A 15,429-nucleotide genomic window follows, 5' to 3' on the forward strand; every position below is an offset into this window, starting at 1 on the left:
GCGCGCCGCACACAAAGCAGGGGGCGGGGCCTGTGCGCCCGGCGAACAATGGAGCCGCGCTTTGCAAACGGTTTGAAAATCAGCCTCAGACCGAGAATTAATGTCCTCCAAATAAATAAATCAATTAAAAAATACATGCCTCTCGCCTCCCTCTGCTTGAAAATACTAATGCATTACTTGATTGGCTTGCTTTGTTTGTAATTAATTAACGCGGGAGGGGTGGTACTTGTGGATGGGGGCGGAGAAAGCGTTAACTTGACTCGCTTTGACGCTGGTCGGTCTATATCCGTGTCTGTCTCCCTCCCCTCCCTCCCCTCCCCCATCTTTCCCGTGTGTTTCTGTGTATGTGTGTATGTATGCGAGTTTTTAAGACAATGGTGGGGATATGTGTGCAGCATGTTTTCTGTCTCTGTGTTCCATATTGGTTTCACAGATACTGCACAGGGTTTGTTTTTCTAACGGTTGCAAATGTGAATTAGCCCCAAATTGAAAGGTATTTAAACCAAGAAGATCGAATTTCATCAAACGAGATCGCGAGTTAGAATTAGGTCTGTAGGCCAGATGTAGAAAATGCAAAAGCAGCACGCAGACGAAGCCACACTCCCTTCTCTATCCCACACTGGCATGAAATAAAATATTTCGAGATTGGCCTGCGGCGCTCATCAACCCCCCGCCCTCCCCGTTCCCAATTAGTGATTTTCCCCCCAACAATATAAAGTGAGGGCCATGTACAAAAGATCGGAAAGGTCTGCATTTTATCATTGTATGAAATGACAGTTTTTCCTCTGTGGTGAAATGAGACACAGCCTAGAGTGTACGAATCCATATTTACAGTTGGGATGCAATTCGCGTCGATATGAATCTTTTTCAGCCTACTGCCAGCTTCGGAGGGACTCTTTTCTTCCTGAACATGTGTGAATGTGCACGCAATCGAGTGGGCTCCTGGAAGGGAGGGAGGCAGCCGCGACGAAACTCTGAACAACCGGATTGACTATTAACAGTTCTAAGGAGAAATTACATATTGAGAGATAGCAAGAACATCCCTGAACGCTCCAAGTCTAACTTGGGTTAGAAAAAAGGTCTACCAGTGTACCTCCATCTGCACCCCTTGCCACCGAAGTACCAGACGCTACTTGTGCGCGAAAGACAGCGCACTGATTTAAAGAATGGAGGGGGAGGGGGGAGAGGCAAAAATCAAGGATACACCCTTATAAGCATTCTCCTACCACCTACATTTTTGCTCCCAAAGTTTTCACTCGTGTCCAAATCAGACTACTTTTTCTCGTTTACATTTAGTGATCCTCAAATGAATAATCTTTAGCTTATGGAGGTGAGAAGCAGTCGGAGGAATGGTTCACTTCTCCCGGTGCTGGCTCTGAATTCTCAAAGTTTTATTTTCCTGCTCATTGTAGGGAAATGGGTCACACTCTGAGTGAAAAAGACGGTTGATTCAAGCCAATAACTCTTTGTTCAAGTACTGCTTTGAAAATCACCAAGCTGCAGATCGTTACATGAAGCTTCGTCTTCTCACTGTCCACTTCTTCAGATGCGTCATTATTCAATCACGAAGTCATATTCCCCAGAGCCGACGTTAAGACGTTTCCGTAGAAGTGTATCTTGCCAAACTTGTTATCACCCTAAGGGAGCCCGCTGGCCTGGCCCAAGACCCCAGCCGCCGCGATGGTTACGAATCCCTTGTATTAGCGTCGTTCCAACTTGAAAAGCCAACTGGGCTGATCCAAAACCACCATCCAGGCGATTCTCAAAAGCTCTTTTAAGCTGTTGATTTCCCCCTACCCCCAACGTGAATCATGCCCCTTCCTTTGCATCCCCCTCCCGGTTAAACTTGGGGCGATTGCTAGCTCGCTTTTGGATTTTCTCCTGACGTGTTCTTAGCCCTCCATTTGGGGGCTGCTTTTATTGCTCCTTTGTTACCAGGCTGCGGTGTAGCTTTCCCGTCTTTTTCTTTCTCGAATGCCTATTTGCCTGGTATCGGCTTGTCTCCTTGGCAACGGCCATGGAGGATTCGGAGCCCCAGGCTGGGGGGAGTGGGAAGGGGCGGAGCCGACGGGGGGTGGGCAGGGAGGTGGTGGAAGAGAAAGAGACGCAGAGCGAGAGACAGAGAGACAGACAGCGAAGCAGATGGCCGCACGAGGGGGCGGAGTCCCGGCGGGGCGTGGACGTCGCGAGCTCGACGGAGCCAATCAATTCCCTCAGCTCCTCCGGGGCTAGAAAACAAGTGTAAACACGTAGATTGATTACCCACGAGCGGTCCCTCGTTTAGGGTAGTAAAGTTGGTTTTCTTTCGATAAGAGAGCGCATTTTTAGCGTAGGTTGGAAAGCCGACAGTCCCCAGTAACTGGCAGGGGGAGGCGGTTTGCGGGGCTCTGCCGGGGGGTGGCAGCGGGGGCGGGGGGCGCTGGGTCAACCTCTCCTCAAACTCTCCCGGCTTCGGGCCAGCCGGGGGGAAGCTGCGAATGCGCGAGGCGGGTGAAGGCGGAGGTGAGGAAGGAAGGGGCTGGGAAATGGGAAGAGGTCACTCTGTCTCGGAAACTACATAACGACTGGGAAGGACCTCCAAACAAGACTGGAACCAGTAGGAAGTTGTACAGTGTAAGTACATAGTTCCTCAGGAGTTCGGTGTTCTTACACCCCGAACTAAAGGTTTCAAATCAAGTTCTAAGTATATAAATATGATTATATATATATATATATATATATATATATATATGACTAAAGAACCCAAGTGGTCATAGTGAAAATGTAAAACTGGTAAATGCCTGTAGCCATCTCACCAGGAGGAAACAGTCATTTATTCTCTTTTCACCACGCACTAGGGTATTTCTAAGAGGATGACAATCTGTATATGGTTTTCTCTAGAAAAAGAATGATTTATTTAGGATACCTCAAAGTTATTTTTTCCTTAAAATGTTAGCAGTAGAAGGGAATTTTTAGATAGTTCTACAAATTCCTCGAGGGCCTGCTGTATCCCTCAAGGCCTTGTTTTCCCATCAGTGAACAAGAGAGATGCAATGCAATCTTTGGCCTCCAGGAGCTTACTTTCGTTTTCTGGCCGCGTGGCTCGCAGGATCTTAGTTCCCCAACCAGGGATTGAACCACTTCCCTGTAGTGGAAGCCTGGAGCCGTAACCACTGGACCGCCAAGGAATTCCCTAGGAGTTTGCATTTTAGTAGGTTGCTTTAGGTGAATTGGATTATCTAGTTTCATCTAGTCTCTTACCAGATGAAGAAACAGTCCCGGGGAAGTTGCCAGATTATGTCAGTTGGTAGAGCCAGGGATAGAGCTCACCCCCTTGATGATTCCACATCTCCGGCTTCTTCCACTGCTCCCGGCACTCACTAACCTTCCCTTGATGGCACAGATTCGTTGGATAGGTTGGTTATTCATAACTAAATTATTTCTTCGGCTCCTGCTAAGTACTAGGAAGGGGCTAGACATCAGTTGACACCAGGGAAGAGGATGAACATGTCTGTCCTCTCATGTAACTTCCACTTCGCGTTATTATCTCTTAAAATTTCTTAGAATATGAAGAAAGAGTACAAAGGATGGGATTAACTGTGTGCTTAGAAGAAAGCAAACAAACAAAAAAACAATAACAAAGATGCGGGCCACGTTCTAGATTCCAAATTAAATATACCTTTTTCATTTGAAAGCATTCATTCAACATTCATTCATTCACAAAGTACAAGATCGCACTGTGTTAATGGTGTGGTGCTCCGTTTTTCATCTTAGGTTTTATATTACCTGAACTTTAATTCCACAGAAATTGATTAATGTGGAATACAGTGTGGAGCAAAGCAAACACAGCCCGTCATTCATTCAACAGGTATTTATTGATTTCCTATCATGTGCTAGGTATATGGAACATATCAGTGAACAAAAGAGACAAGAAATCTTTATGGAGCTTACATTCTAGAGTAGGGAGAAAACAAACTTTCATAAATGTAAGTAAGCAGATTATATGGAATACTAGTAGTACGTAAGTGTTGGGGTGGGGGCAAAGTTAGGGGGATATGAGTGCAGGGTTGAAATTCTATATAGGAGGTCAGGGAAGGCCTCACTGAGAAGATAAACTTTGAGCAGATTTGAGGAGGTGAGGGAATCGGTCAGGTGCACCTAACCTAGCAAGAGAAGGAGAAATCAGAGTTGAACAAAAAGATCACAAATAGATAAGTCATTATAAATAATCATATGTGTTCTGAAGGGAAATGTAGCGTGCTATAAGATGGTCTAATTTAGTTAAGAGGGTTTCAGAGGGCCTTTTAAAGGAGTGACATTTTAAGAGGAAACCTAAAGGATAAGTAAGCATTAACCAGGTAAAGTGGTGGAAAATTGTATTCAGATGGAGGAAAGCCCCTGAGGAGGGAAGAGTTCAAATGGGTTTGGGGGGAATGTCAAGAGATTGGTTTGGCCATATTTTTGGGTGCCTATAAAATGTTCTAGTAGAAAAGTTAAATGTGCAGGTGTAGGAGTCTGGAGCTCAAAGACTGATTTGGAATGCAAATATAGATATATGATCATTCCAGATGTCATTATTTTCTGAAGCCAAGTCATGAAAGTATACAGAGAGAGTGCAGAAATACCTAAATACCTAAATAACTCTAAATACCTTCTGCCTTAAGAGGCTGGGCAGATATTTGTCAATTATACCTTAATAAAGTATAACATAATATAACATAAAGTAATAAAGTAAAATAAAAATCAGTGAATAGAAAAAAAGAGAGAGATTGGGTAGAAAAGAAGGCTAGCTGGCAAAGAAAACTGAGAAGGAACCTCCAAGGAGGAGACAGAAAACCAGGACAATGTCCTGTCTGGAAAATCAGTGAAGACAGTGTCTCAAGAAGGAGTGGTTAGTTTTGTCAAATGCTGTTGAGAAGTCAAATAAAGACTGAAAAGTTTCCATTGGCTGTTGCTGGTTATAGAACAGCATTCTGTATACAGAATACAGAAGTTACTAGTTATGGGCTGCAGAGCAGTTTTTATCCTATGTTGAGAGTGGAATGCAGATTTAGTGTGTTAAAGAGTAAATGGGAGGTGAAGAAGATGACAGCATAAATAGTCCCTTCTTCATGAAGCTTGGCTGGGTAGAGGGTGTAGAGAGACAGGGAAGTAGCTGGAAAGGGAAGGTGTAATGTTTTTTGTTTGGGTTTGTGTTGTCTTGGATGGAAGATATTAGAGCAAAGTTAACTACTCTGGAAATTAATCCAGTAGAAAGGAAAATGTTACAGATATAAGAGAGAAAAAGAATAGTGAATGGAATGAGGTCCCTAAGAATGCAGGAGGGAATGGAGATGTAGGGCACATGCTGAGATACTGACTTTTGAAAGACTCTACTCCTTTCCTGTAACAGGGGAAGAAGAGGATGGTCAAGATTGACATGGCTGGAAGATGAGAGAACTCCCTCCTGATGGTTTCTACTTGCCTTTGAAATTCATCAGCTAAGGGCGAGGAAGAGAAGTCGGGGTGTGATTATATTATAGAAGGTATGGAATAATAATGGGGAAGCATAGGATTGAGACTTTTGGGCATAGTAAGATTTTAGAGCAATAATGAGCACCCATTTGAGGTTGATAAATCCCAATGATGCTTAGCCAGTATATCAGAGTTTCTCTCTCAAATAAATTCTTAAGTGAAAAATAGTATCTATTACAATCCTCTTTAAGATTACCAGCTATTCACTTTCCCAGCCTATACCCAGTTTTTTAAAATTGAAGTATAGTTGATTTACAGTGTTGTGTTACTTACTGCTGTACAGCAAAGTGACTCAGTTATACATATATATGCATTCTTTTTCATATTCTTTTCCATTATGGTTTATCACAGGATATTGAATATAGTTTACTGTGCTATACAGTAGGACCTTGCTGTTTATCCATTCTATATATACCAGTTTGCATCTGCTAATCCCAAACTCCCAGTCCAACCCTCACCAATCCCCCACCCCCTTGGCAACCACCAGGCTATTCGCTGTGTCCCTGATTCTGTTTCATAGATAGGTTCATTTGTGTCATATTTTAAGATTCCACATATAAGTGATATCATATGGTATTTGTCTTTCTTTTTTTAAAAATTTATTTATTTTTGGCTGTTTTGGGTCTTTGTTGCTGCACGCGGGCTTTCTCTAGTTGCGGCAAGTGGGGGGCTACTCTTCATTGCGATGCACGGGCTTCTCATTGCGGTGGCTTCTCTTGTTGTGAAGCTCAAGAGACGGGCTCTAGGCACACGGGCTTCAGTAGTTGTGGCACGCAGGCTCAGTAGTTGTGGCGCACAGACTTAGTTACTCCATGGCATGTGGGATCTTCCCGGACCAGGGATTGAACCCATGTCTCCTGCATTGGCAGGCGGATTCTTAGCCACTGCACCACTAGGGAAGTCCCTGTCTTTCTCTTTCTGACTGACTTCACTTAGTATGATTATCTGTAGTTGCATCCATATTGTTGCAAATGGCATTATTTTGTTCTTTTTTATGGTTGAGTAGTATTCCATTATATAAACGTACCACATCTTCTTTATCCATTCATCTGTTGATGGACATTTAGGTTGTTTCCACCTCTTGGCTATTATGAATAATGTTGCTATCCAATTTGTATTATGCCTATACAGTCAATATCTGCACAAAAATATAGAGTAAACTAGGTCTTCTTTTATAAACTCCATTTCAGTTAATCCTGTATGATTTTGTACAGATATGTATAAACAGAATGGAAAAGGGAAGAGAACCTACTGGGTGCTAGGCACTGCACCATGTGAGCCTGTGCTAGGCTTGTGTTTCACCCTTACAACAAACCCATGGACTTGAATCATTATCCCCATTTTATAGATTTGGAAATTGATGTTCAGCAAGATTTGGGAAGTGAAATTCAACTAGTGTGTTAACCATTGTGTGTTGAGGGCTATCTGATTTTAGGAATCTAATAAAATCTCAAGTGGTTGTAACAGCAAAGTGGGCTGTCATAGTAGGAGCTTTATTAATTTTTTAATTGGTACCATGTACTGAAATTTTAACTTTAAACTTGCTTTAGTGTTCTTTATTAACTATCCAATTGCACTCAAATTAAAGATTCTTTCATGGTTAGGAAACATCAGAGTCACTGATTATCTGATGTGAAGGCTCAAGGACTAATACCTAGAATAGGAATGAAGCTTCTGGAATGTTAGATCCCCTCCGGATACTTAGGTGATTACTACAAAACCACTAGAAGCTTGAGTATATTTTTAATTACTGCTCTTCAGGCGTATTGATCGACTTAGCAAGAGTTTATATATTTGAAAAAGTCCCAAAGGGTAAGATACACTCTAGATTAGAGAAAGGTTAAAAAAAAAAGCAGGAAAACCCCCAAAATTTTAAAGAAAAAGTTTTCTCCAGAAATTTTGAATCAAAGCTTATCTACAGTAGCATTTTCTAGAATTTGCAGTATTTACCCTCTAAGGGACAGGCTGAAAACTTTCCGTATCAGCTTTTGAAAGAGCTGAGTTGGGAGAGGGAGATAATTCCCTTCCCATCTTTGTTTCCAGAGGTAACAGGCAAGTAAATAAAGAAAAACAATCAAAGTTTACATTAAAAGGATATGGTTCCTAGTCTTATAGAGTTATCTAACTAGTCAGCCAGAAATGAGAGTAGAAAATTCACATGGAAAAAAAGTTGAATTTTCAGTGTGACATAATAGGAACCATGCAAAGGTTCATTTTTCATTGTTATTTGAAAGTCATGGGGCTTCCCTGGTGGTGCAGTGGTTAAGAATCTGCCTGCCAATGCAGGGGACATAGGTTCGATTCCTGGTCTGGGAATATCCCACATGCCGTGGAGCAGCTAAGCCCGTGAGCCACAACTACTGAGCCTGCGCTCTAGAGCCCGCAAGCCACAACTACGGAGCCGGCGTGCCGCAACTACTGAAGCCCGTGCACCTAGAGCCCGTGCTCCACAACAAGAGAAGCCACCGCAATGAGAAGCCTGCACACCACAACGAAGAGTAGCCCCCGCTCGCCACAACTAGAGAAAGCCTGCAAGCAGCAATGAAGACCAAGCACAGCCCAAAATAAATTTATAAAAAAATAAAAATAAAGTCATAAATACTTTCTGATATTAAAAAGTAGATTAAATCCCTGAGATACTTGAACTATTCTATGGCTCAAGAAATTAAAGTATAAAATCATATCAAACATTTATCTTTATTCCAAATGATAATGGAGTTTTTAAAAAAGGATATGTTAACCTTTAGAAATCACTTGTTGCAGCCAATAAATTGACAAGTTTTTATTAAGCTGCTGCTAAACCAGACTTCATTAAGGCCCCCTCCAGTCTGATGGACATTTCAGTGCCTTTAGCACTCTGTTAGGCTTTCTGATGGGATGATTGGGAAGGATGATGACATTCATTTTTTCAACCGATATTTATTAAGCACCTACTTTATACCAAGCACTGGGTGATAGTGCTTTGCCTACGATAGCTCCGCAGAATCCTGTCTCCGCGGATTCAGAGATAGGATTACTCTGAATCCGCAGAGTAATTTTATAAGGTAGAAACCATTGCTTCCTATGTCTTCACAAATCAAGTCCTGCAGAGGTTACATAACATGTTCAATTTTTTGCTGCTTTTAAGTGGTCTGGGCTGGGTTGGGTTCTGAATCCAGCTCTTGGTGTTTCCAAAGCTTGTGGCACTGTTTCCCTGGATACCATGCTGTCTTAAAGTAAGAATTTTACTGGCTGTTTCCAGTTCTCCTGGAGGTTACAAAAATGCCCAAGAGACACTAGAAATTAACCAAAAGGCATTCAACTTCATTTATGCATTGTGAGAGAAGTATTTAGGGCCACGTCCATAAAATGAGAATTAGCATTCAGAAAATCACACACGCACACGCACACAAAATCTGACAGATAAGATTCTTGAACCTGGAAACATCCTTAGTAACTCTATCCAGAATATAGTTATTGCAAATCAGATATTGGTGTAATTAAATAAAAACATGGTTAAGTTGCACTCAGATCTCACCTCTATCTTTTCTGGAGGCAGAAGTGTGAGTCTGGCTGAGGGCAGAGTGAAGCCATTGGAATGTAGGTAAAACAGAGTGTAGAACTAGAAAGAGGAAGTTACAGTTGGGAAGGAAATCAAGATATGAGATGGGAGGTGAGATCAGAGATGAGAAGGTGCAGGACCACTGTAGGAAGACTGTAAGTATTCCTGCAAAGAAAGAAAATCACAGCAGAGAATGTAGGGGTGATGACAATGGGACATTCTTCCATTAAGTCTGCAGTTGGAATTTGATTTACATTGTGGTTGTAGGTTTTAAAATTTAAAGCAATTTTACATATGTTTCATTTAATACCCACAGTAAATTAAGTCATCAATTAAGTTAATTCCCAATGATAAGAGAGTTAAATAATTTGCTTCAAGTCCTAACTATAGCTGCTCAGACCAGCCAGTGTCTTGTGGTCGGCGGGGACAAACAGGGACTTTCTCACTGTCCCATCCTGCTGTCTCTGCCCTTGTGTAGCCTTTTCCCACTCCTATTCCACCTTAATACTTAATAAAAGAATAATCATGCTGTGTTTCTAATTGATTTCGAGTTTTGTTCTCATTGCTTCAAATACTACTTTTATGCCAGTGACATTAAAATCAGAAATACCTGTCCTAACTGCTACCCCAAATTCCAGATCTGTATTTTCTGCTGTCTCCTTACTGGGCATTGCTGTGTGTCTATTTCTCACAACTCCCTCAAACTCAGGTTATCATTTTCCCACCCAAACCAGCATCACATTCTGAAAGGATTTCTTTAGCTTTCTTGGAGACATTTTGGACTCATTTTTCTCCCTCACTTTCCAGGCTAAGAATAGAACCAGATATAGGACCCCCTTTAGGTTTCAGTGGCCACTCTACACAATATATACATATATTAAATCCTTACATTGTACACAAACTAATACAATGCTAATATGGCAATTACATCAATTAAAAAAAAGACAAACAAAAAGAATTAAAAACTAAAACAAACTAAAACAAAGCCTGAAGCTTTGCCTGTTTGGCCAGCTCATAAACTTTTCTTTCCATCTCCACATCTCTCTTTCACATCTTGGACACATTTTTCCTTATGTTACCTTTTCTCTCTTTAAAATTACCATTTGTTAGACTTTACAAAATATAAAAATAATTCAGTAGTAAGGAAAGTACTGGAATTCTCATCGTATGATTTATTACAGCTCAGAACACCCCATGGATCAGCTTTGTCAAATTATGTTGATTTTTTCCTTTCAAACAACTTTGGTATTTTCTCAACCAGTGCTAAAATTGAAATCAAGGTTTTCGATGCGTTCTGCCTGAATTACCTCCTAGGTAGTTTCTCCCCTCTCTAGGACATTCTATGTCACAAATATCTCCCCTCTAACTCCCTTGATCAAAAACTGACTTTCAGTTGCCTGGGATCTAACCCTCCTTTCCTGACTTCCAAAATACTTTATAATCTGTCCCCATAATCTCCAGGCAGAGGAGTAGTTTGGGTCATTGAGGGACAATTTATTAAACTCTTCCCTGTAATTGTTTCATCCACCTCCTGGCAAAGAACTAGTAATTACAAGTTGTTAGTATAGCCCCATTAAATATTCTTTATAGAGAGAAGGTTGAAGAACTTCTTCTTCAAGGTATTTCATAATTTAAAACAATTTAGGAAGCCAGTTCTCCACCGGCTTCTCTTCTTAGGGGTGAAAAAGGAGCAGATTTCAAGGAGATGGTGGACTGATCTCCCTTTTTGTCAAAGAGAGAGTCCTGACTTTGAACTTCTCATGTCCTTTTCCAGTCTTGTATGTTTGACCCAACCACAAGAACCATTGCACCAGAAGAGGCAAAAACCCCCTAAGAGGGAGAGAAGAGAAAACAGCAACTGGTAAATCATAGACATTTCCTCCTGATTATGTAGACAAGACCAGTTTTTCCTTCCTGATGAAAATATTTTTTCATGTCTGTAACATTTCATTTTCTCACACTAACACTTAATTTCCTTGGCTGGATCTCCTGTCTTTTTTTTTCCCCCACCATACTTTAAACGTCCTAACTACTTTTAGTGAATTTAAACTACACAGTGTCCATTAATTGCCTAAAACAGGTAATATTTCCCCCTGTATTTGTTTTATATTCTTTTCACTCGATGGCAAAAACTATCTGCAACTTTTGAATTTACAAAATCCATGTTATGATAATTGTGGTTTCTTGAGAGTATCCCATAATAAGCAAGACAGAATTGTTATATTTTAGACTTTAGACTTCATCACTACTTTTTTGAAAAGAATTCGATTTTCACTTGATTCATTCAATTTAATGGTAGAAAACAGTAAAACATTATTTGACACCAGATAGGCAAACGTCTACTTATGTTGTTATGTCCGTATCTTTCAACTTAATTCTTTTTTAAGTCCTTAATGAGTCTTCAGGATGATTTCATAAAATATATTAAGATGTAGTTTATGTCACTGTATGAATATATATATTACATTATATATTATTTATATTTACATTATCTATATTATATATCACATATGATTATTATAGTGTAGTATGCATGGGGTACAATAGGAAGTTGAGAACATTGATTTTCATTGTCATTGTATCAGCACTCATAGGAACAAGCAGCTATCCTTTGAAATGATCACTTTGTCAGAACACCCATCAGACAAGTGCCAATCTTTAAATCAGTTTGGGGAACATTCCTCTTTGGGTCAGGCCTCACAAGCCACACAAGAAACTCTGCCTCAGTATTTTATAACTGTGTTTTATGATGATAATTTTTATTACTATAAACTGTATACCACTTTGATCACTGACTTTAATAATACTTACACCTTCTAGGTACATGAAAAAATGTTCAATTAACTTTCAAAATATAATTTTATTCACTGTGCTTTTGGCTGTCTTTAAAATTAATACTTGTCTTTAGAGAGTGTGCCACTCTTGGGGTGAAGCAGCCGTGGTGTAGTGGGACTGTGGTATTTGAGGACATAGGTTCAATTTCAGGTTCAAACACTTGGTAGCTATGTTGTGACCTTAGACAGTTGACTGAGGTTCTCTGAGCCCTTTGCAAGATATGGATAAAAATTCATATCTTAATGAGTTTTTAGGGTAATGTATTATTGTTGTTTTAAGATGTACTGTGTGAGAGGTTTTCTGTTGGGATTTGAATGAAAATAGGCAGGAGATAAGAGAAATGTTTTGAGATAATACATGTTGTTACATGTATGTAAAATACTTGTTATTGCATGTATATATAATACATGTATTATATATACATGTTATTACATGTGTATATAATACATGTTATATAGCCTGGGAGCCAGCACTTAGTAAGTCCTCGATAAATGCGGGGGTTCTTTTTCTTCTTGGAATAAGGGGGAATCAGGGAAAACCTCAGAAGAGATTTTGAAGTAAAAGGGAAATAAGCAAACATATATCAGTAGAGCTGTTATTAAGTACTCGTTTAAGTAAGGATTTGCAGTGAACCCATATCTTGACTTCTCTCTTGGGCAGAATTCCTGAAGGAATTCTGAGAGAAGCTGACTAGAGACTAGAGAAGGTGCTAGAAGGTAGTAGAATTGGTAGTTGTCTTTTTCTTCCAGTAAGCCAGCTGCTCTCATGAGGGAGGTGGGATTATATTTCTTAATTAATGTTAATTTTAGTTAATGTTTAGACTTTTACATGATTAAGCAAATGCTATATCTCCACATTTTGCTTTTCTTATAACTGTCTTTTCTCAATCTGTGCTTTTCCTGAAATATGCTACAAAACCGAGCTGTTTAATATAAGTCGGCGTTTTGCCCTCCTTCCTTGCACATCTCTTCATCTGAGGCTTAGCCAGCAGAGAGGTGTCAGAATAAAACCACAATTTGAAAAATCTGCAATAGATTTTTTTTAATCCCACCCTTCTCATAGAAAGCCCAGGTAGAGTAATGAGTATCTTCAGGTTCTCGCTCTTTATTTTCCCTGAGTGCTAATTAAAAATCTTGTTAGCAGCAATCTATTAATAATTTATTTATGCCCTGAATTTCTTTGGGCAGTATTTTGTTATCCATATACAAATTTTATTTTTGCAGTTTTTGCTTTTTTCTCCAATTTTGAAAAAAATATTAAAAGAGGATCATATTTATAACAATTATGATCCTCACAGTGATTTTCATCATCATCATGATTACAAAATGTGAAATGTGTGTATACCAGGAGGCAGGAAGCATCATTCATTCTGCTTGGTGTAGCAGTTAAGAGTTCTACGATCAAATAAACTTAGTTTTGGGTCTAGGCTCTGTGAAGCAAGCACTGGTACCATTTCAATGATGGGAAAGATACCAAGGTTTGGAAAGGTGAAGTGATTTTGCTTAGATCACACTGAAAATAAGCAGCAAAAGTACTCTCAAGGGCCTGGAAATTGCGTTTAAAAGTGCCCTTTCCCTTACAGAGCAAGAACCTTAGAACTTCATGGAAGATTAGACATCACATTCAAACTGTGCTCTTGCTATGCAGTGCCACCAGTATCATGTGATTCAGGGTTGATGTCTAGCCCAAATTTAAACGTACCTTCATGTTGAATAATGAATCTGACTGAAGAAAATAATCTCATAAGTCTCTGAATCATAAGAAATTGGAACAATAGACTCTTATAAGGTTAAAATTTCTTAAATTGGAGTAATACTTACATTGCTAGAATTTGGGGATTTGTTTATTTATTTATTTTGGGCTGTGCCGCACAGCATGTGGGATCTTAGTTCCCCAACCAGGGATTGAACCTGCGCCCACTGCATTGGAAGCACAGAGTCTTGACCACTGGACCACCAGGGAAGTCTCTGGGATTTATTTTTAAACTAATATTTCTTTAAAGTCCTCACATAAGCGAAACCTCAGCAAAATTTCTTAAATATTAATCTCAAACTTCACCTATAAAATAAAGCTATAAAATGTCATCACATTCATAAAATTGAAAAACATTATAATTAAGCTTAGCATTTGTCTTTTATTTATTATGGTTGCAAAAGCATAGTCGTAGTTTCAGCAGTTATCAGTACAGCATGACTCTATCATCAAGTGCTTTGACACTAGGATAAATCTGCAAATATCACTAAATAAAAGCGATACTAGAGTTCTCTTATCAAATACTTAAGTGGAAGTAAATGGGTAGATTCTGGCTTAGTGATGCATCCCAACAATTTCTCAGGTGGATAGTCAGGAGGAAGCCTGATGTATTGTATCCCTTGATTATACAAAATTCTCCAGCAGTTTCTCTAGAATAAGTAGGTATGTATTGCTAATTCCATATCACAAGGAGAAGAACTCTGAAAGATTTAACTACCTCTGTATCATTTTTCTATATTTTTAAGCACAGGGCCTTAAGTAAAATACAGTTATGCCTATTAGATTAGATCAAATGTAACAATAAAAATTTGAAATGTGTAGTGTAGGCAGCCCATTTAAATGTTGATCCAGTCAAATATAGATTTAGTAGATGATAAAAATCTGGCTTGTTCTAAATACAGAAAGGGTAGGAAAGGCACTGACTGAAAGGATCAAAGATGAAGGGATCCAGGTTGCCCAGAGTGGAGGCCAGTTGAGGTAAAGATCACAAAATAAAATAAAGAAAATATGGTTTGTCTTGGTTCAGGAGGTACCTGAATTTGCAGTGCTTGTGGAGATACTCATCAAATACTGGAGAGGGTCTTGGTGTCTTCATGAAGCCGTATGTGAGGATGAGGATTCTGACATCCTTGTTTTTAGGGGTGGCTCCTACCTTGATAATGAGTCAGCTATGAACCTTCCTTGATACCTGTTATGCAGAAGCCAAGTGGAGTGTCCCACAAGCGAATGATGGGACTTAAAGAAGTATTGTATTTTAGTGAAACTCTTATATCACTCTACACAGGGGTCTCACAGAATTTTTTGGCTCTGAATTTTGGTGTCTGTGGCTCTTCTCTGGTGAAATTGAGCCTGGGAAAGCATGGTGCAGAAAGTGATCCAGTACATTAAATACTATTTCTGTTCTTTGTTTTGCTGTTTTTCGTCCAGGTCCTCTTGACAGGAAATTTATTATTATTATTTTTTAGGAAATTTATTATTTTTTAAAAAAGAAGTATTTCATTTTGAAAACGAAAATGTTTATAATAATTACATGTCAGCTTCAATATCTCTACTATTTGTTCCTTGTTCTCATTGCTGCTCACATGAAACCCTCAAGCTCAGTCAGGTAAACCTCCACTGTTTCATGAGGCAGCCATACCTGGAATGAGAGCGCTTGGGATCTAGTACCCAGACAGGAGGTGGAAGTAGCCCTCTCAGGATACCAGTGCCCCAGCTTTTCACAGAGGAATTGATGCTTCTTTGGCTGACCCCTGTTTTCTCTGCCAAAGAACATTTGGAAGAGATTTGCATCATGTAACTTGCCTCGT

The 15,429-nt window shown here is 39.7% G+C and overlaps 1 long non-coding RNA gene across 1 annotated transcript in view; it reads left to right on the forward strand.

The window, feature by feature from the left end:
• The first annotated feature begins 2,238 nt into the window (after positions 1–2,238).
• LOC125960696 (uncharacterized) overlaps positions 2,239–15,429 on the forward strand; it is a 337,743-nt gene continuing 324,552 nt past the window's right edge. Inside the window, exons 1-3 of the long non-coding RNA XR_007470626.1 lie at positions 2,239–2,613; positions 5,372–5,504; positions 10,809–10,895. This is a non-coding gene — a long non-coding RNA (uncharacterized LOC125960696). The remainder of the gene's footprint in view (positions 2,614–5,371; positions 5,505–10,808; positions 10,896–15,429) is intronic.

Source organism: Orcinus orca, chromosome 12, assembly GCF_937001465.1.
Source record: "Orcinus orca chromosome 12, mOrcOrc1.1, whole genome shotgun sequence".
NCBI lineage: Eukaryota > Metazoa > Chordata > Mammalia > Artiodactyla > Delphinidae > Orcinus > Orcinus orca.